This window comes from Perca flavescens, chromosome 23, assembly GCF_004354835.1.
Source record: "Perca flavescens isolate YP-PL-M2 chromosome 23, PFLA_1.0, whole genome shotgun sequence".
Classification (NCBI taxonomy): Eukaryota; Metazoa; Chordata; class Actinopteri; order Perciformes; family Percidae; genus Perca; species Perca flavescens.
Window position 1 is genome coordinate 1,326,970 of NC_041353.1, and position 5,496 is coordinate 1,332,465.

The window sequence follows — 5,496 nt, forward strand, 5'->3', positions numbered from 1 at the left end:
GTACACTCTCTCACATCACATGACATGACTTATCACATCATATCACATCATATCACATGACTTATCACATCATATCACATCATATCACATGACTTATCAACAGGTAGTGGGGCTCGTTTTAACGTTGGACACAAACAGCCGGTTTGATCCTGTTCTTCTCTTCCAGGTTAACATTTTGATTTTTTTATATTTGATGTGTCTAAATTCACAAGTGAAGAAAAGTATTATATATAAGTATGTAACTAAGTACATGTACTCCAGTACTACAAATGTTAAGGTACTTGTACTTTACTTGGGTCTTTTTCTTTTCATGCTACTTTCTACTTCTACTCCGCTACATTTCAGAGAGAAATATTGGACCTTTTACTCCTTCTCTCTCCTTCCTTCTCTCTCTCTCCCTCCTCCTCTCTCCTTCCTTCTCTCCTCTCTCTCTCCTTTCTCCTCCTCTCTCTCCCTCCTCCTCTCTCCTGCCTTCTCTCCTCTCTCTCCTTCCTCCTCTCTCTCCTTCCTTCTCTCCTCTCTCTCTCCTTTCTCCTCCTCTCTCTCCTTCCTCCTCCTCTCTCTCCTTCCTCCTTCTCTCTCTCCCTCCTCTCTCCTGCCTTCTCTCCTCTCTCTCCTTCCTCCTTCTCTCTCTCCTTCCTTCTCTCCTCTCTCTCTCCTTTCTCCTCCTCTCTCTCCTTCTTCCTCCTCTCTCTCCTTCCTCCTTCTCTCTCTCCTTCCTCCTCCTCTCTCTCCTTCCTTCTCTCTCCTTCCTTCTCTCCTCTCTCTCTCCTTTCTCCTCCTCTCTCTCCTTCCTCCTCCTCTCTCTCCTTCCTCCTTCTCTCTCTCCTTCCTTCTCTCTCCTTCCTTCTCTCCTCTCTCTCTCCTTCCTCCTCCTCTCTCTCCTTCCTCCTCCTCTCTCTCCTTCCTCCTCCTCTCTCTCCCTCCTCCTCTCTCCTTCCTTCTGTTCTCTCCTTCCTTCTCTCCTCTCTCTCCTTCCTCCTCTCTCTCCTTCCTCCTCCTCTCTCTCCCTCCTCCTCTCTCCTTCTCTCCTCTCTCTCTCCCTCCTCCTCTCTCCTTCCTTCTCTCCTATCTCTCTCCCTCCTCCTCTCTCCTTCCTTCTCTCCTCTCTCTCCTTCCTCCTCCTCTCTCTCCTTCCTCCTCCTCTCTCTCCCTCCTCCTCTCTCTCCTTCCTTCTCTCCTCTCTCTCCTTCCTCCTCCTCCTCTCTCCCTCCTCCTCTCTCTCCTTCCTTCTCTTCTCTCTCTTCTTCCCTCTTTCCCTCCTTCTCTCTCCCTCCTCCTCTCTCTCCTTCCTTCTCTCCTCTCTCTTCTTCCCTCTTTCCCTCCTTCCATCTTCCTCTCTCTCCCTCCTCTCTCTCTGCTCTATAAAAGGAAACCACGCTGTCCATCTAATTAACGGTCTGGCGCTGACGCAACACGGTGCCATGGCAACCGCTGAGGAGTTTTTTTTTTCTTTCAGTAGGCCGGTCGCCATGGTAACCAAAAATGATGCTGATGTAAGGGAGGGAGAGACGGAGAGAGAGAGAGAGAAAGAGAGGTAAGGAGAAAGGGAGAGGGGGTGAGAGGGAGAGACAGAGAGAGGGAGAGAGAGGGATGGAGAGAGAGACAGACTGAGAGAGAGGGAGAGGGAGAGAGAGGGAGACAGACTGAGAGGGAGAGAGAGGGAGACAGACTGAGAGGGAGAGAGAGGGATGGAGAGAGAGAGACAGACTGAGAGGGAGGGAGAGGGATGGAGAGAGAGACAGACTGAGAGGGAAGGAGAGAGAGAGAGAGAGACAGACTGAGAGGGAGAGAGAGGGATGGAGAGAGAGACAGACTGAGAGGGAGAGAGAGGGGGATGGAGAGAGAGAGAGACAGACCGAGAGAGAGAGACAGACCGAGAGAGAGAGAGACAGAAAGAGGGAGAGAGAGAGAGAGGGAGACAGACTGAGAGGGAGAGTTTGTGTGAGTGTTAGTGTCTGTGTATCCAGGGCCGGCGATTGCTATAGGCGACCTAGGCGACTGCCTAGGGCGTCAAATGTGTTGGGGGCGCCGTGTCTCCTTAGGTCTACTTCCCATTAATAATAGAATTAGAACGACAAGCGAAATAAAACGTGTTTATTAAACATGATCATCCCCCCCCCTCAGCCACACGTTTACTGGTCAACCTTTCATTACGCGACGTTTCCCGTCTCAGGTCAGACTCAAACACACGGAGCTCTGAAGCAGACCTGGGGGTCTCTTAGTGTCCTCTCTCTGGAGAGATAGAGACGAGCAGCGGCACAGACACCAGGGGCATCGGACCGGGGGTAAAACCGATACTGATCACCAGGGCCCAAGGGGAGAGAGGGCCCTTGAAAAGTCTGGAATATAATTGATTTTAACTGGATATTTTTATTTCCTAATAACATTTCCTAATGCATATCATACCCCCCCTTGCTAATGCGCCAAATGGTTTAGTCCATCTGCACGCATTTAGTTTGTTAGTTGAGCGTCTGGTGGAGCGCAAACTTCTGCTGTAGAAATGTCTTTCTCAAAGAAAGGAGAGACAGGAGGAGGAGAGAAAACTAAATGAGGGGAAACAATCGGTAACTGACTTCTTTTCGAAGAAAGGTGAGCACTAAGTAGAAAACCAAATCCATGGTGCTAAACTGCTTGAATATCTCCGTCACTGTTTGTGCTAAAAACAGACTGAGACAACCCTTATAAAGAGCAGAACATACACTTGATCATTTGGTTATACATGTAATCTGAGGTAAAGACTAAATACATAAACACTAACGATGCTGTTTGCATACAACACACCATTGTAATAGCCTCATTGAAAACTGGTTTAATTTTAAATGAATAGGCTATAATGTCTATAATTAGCAGTAATAGGCTAATCAGTGTCATAGGTAGCTTGGTAGCTCATCGGTAGATACATATCATGTCAACATTATAGTTATGTCAGATTCAGTAGAAGCAGATGTTAACATTGTGGAACACATGGCCCTCAGTTTCAGAAACTGTCACAGCAGGGAGTGGAGTAGCAACAGACCCCTCAGCCTCCTCTTTGGATTTGAGACAAGGTGAGCTTATATCAAAATTAAAGCAAACCATGTTTAGCCATTTTGACTGAAAGGTGTTAAGTAACACTAACATGTTAGTGTGTTTTATTATATTAGGTTATAATTAGGATAAGAGGTTAATATCAGATGTATCCTTCACAGAGAAAGATGATGGAGAAGATGTGATTGAGGATGATGGGAGTGAAGACAGCAGGGAGCTCTGAGCACAGTGTGGAAATGAGAGCTGAGGAACTGGAAAGTAGGCAGAGCAGTGCAGACCAGTTTTTGCCAGAGGATCCAGGACTATGGACGCGCTCTGCTGTGGACATGCTGCAGCAGATGTGTCCATATTTCTGCGTAGTTTTGTGTTTCCTCCTCCGATGTAGAGCAGCGTAGCTACAGCCACTTCCCTAAACTGTCTCATTCAGAGACCAGAGACCCAAACAGGGCTCTGAGTCTGTCAGGAGGTCTGAGATCTACCGTCTCAGCAGAGATATCACGTACTGCACAGCAGACTATGGGGCAGGTGGATTATTTTCTGAAATAGTGACTTTATTCTTGTAATAGCTTATTGTATTATCACTTTATTTTTCTCAAAATATCACCACTCCTCCAAACCTCAGAGAACACAGATGAGATATACTGTATTTTGAATGTGCACAAAGTTTTGAACATGAGGAGAAATCTTGCTCAAACACATCTGAAATATTACAGTCCAGGGTTTATTAATTCATTAAAATGAATTCATGTATCATTCAGGAGAATAATTTTAACATGCACATTTAAGGAGGGGCGCAAAACTCAATCTCACCTAGGGCAACCAAAGGGCTAGAACCGGCCCTGTGTGTATTTGTGTGTGTGTGAGTGTATTTGTGTGTGTGAGTACCTGTGTGTGTATTTGTGTGTGTGTGTGTGTGTGTCTCTATATAAAACCCATTCTGATGGCATCATCTTTCATAATGTGTTTATTTATTTACAGGCATTTTGAATGCTGATTATTGACTCCAACAAAATGAGACATGAACATGTTGTAAAGAGATGAAGAGATCTCTACTGACTGACCAGCCGAGTACTGATGAAGAGCTCTCTACTGATGAAGAGCTCTCTACTGATGAAGAGATCTCTGACATACTGATATACATCAGTCACGCTAACAGAGAAACTCCACTGTGATTAGTGATCGGCCTTAAAAAAACTAATAAAACAGCAAATGCAATCAGCATTTTTTAAACTTAATCTATTAATATTTTCACTTTCAAATGCTTAGAGTTCCCCCGTTAACCGTGAAGTGGTTACGGTATTTTTTTTTTTAGAGACTTGAAGGATAATTATGGTGTTTTTAAACTTGTGTCTAAGTGACTGACGGGAACACCAGTCTCTGACATCGGTCCAGTATTAGGAGAGAAACAGGCTGTAATATAAGTTAATAGGACAATTGTCCAGCTTGTATTTACCTTCACAAAGTGCTGTTTTTGCTGCTAACAAACTCAGATTAATATTCTAAGTGTCTAACAACATTATGGGATGGATTTATAAGGAGGTCGACCTTTCTGTTAAAGAGTAAGATCCTTTTATTAAACATATAAACATCTGCGGAAATGCGTTCGCTAAACCCACCAGACTCCATGTAAATAATCAGTGATTTTAGCATCGTAAAATACACTTCATTCAAAGTCGACAGAAACCAAATAAAACTTTGAAAAGCCGTTTTGGGATGTCCTTCCACTTTTCCAACCATCACAACTCCAGTTTTGGTTGAAATAAACACATAGTTTGCTGATTTACATGTGGAAATATGCTGGCTCTATACACGCTAAAAGTCCTGATTATTTACATGGAGTCTGGTGGAGATATGCTGGCTCTATACACGCTAAAAGTCCTGATTATTTACATGGAGTCTGGTGGGTTTAGTGCAAGTGACTTCAGAGCTGTTTCTGGTTAAAAAGAAAGGTCTTAAAGAGGTTTTAAAGGTCTATCTATGTAGGGATCCATCCCATAATGTTGTCAGACACTTATAGAATAATAATCTGAGTCTGTCAGCAGCAACAACAGAACTTTTAGTGGATGAAATTGAAAATAGGGTCCAAAAACCTTTCACCTTAATAACACCTTAAATGGACCATTAACATGGAAGGAAACGGAGGGAACTTCTGAAAGCGTCTGCTTTGTTTCAGGGGGAAATTAATGATTCATAAAAAAAGGTTTCTCTTAAAGCCCCTGACACACCAAACCAGACGGCCGACCAGTCAGTCGGACTCACTCACTCACTCTCTCTCTCACACACACACACACACACACACACACACACACACACACACACACACACACACACACACACACACACACACACACACACACACACACACAGTAAAGACAGTGTGACTGGTCAGTCTCCCCGAGTTGGTCCAAAAAGTTCCTCAGAACTCACTGACGAGACGAGACCTAATAATACGTCTCCATAGCAGCA

At 44.4% G+C, this 5,496-nt stretch overlaps 1 protein-coding gene across 1 annotated transcript in view; it reads right to left on the minus strand.

Annotated features, from left to right (window-relative positions):
- LOC114550445 (NLR family CARD domain-containing protein 3-like) overlaps nt 1–5,496 on the minus strand; it is a 689,968-nt gene that overhangs the window by 507,432 nt on the left and 177,040 nt on the right. The window lies entirely within an intron of this gene.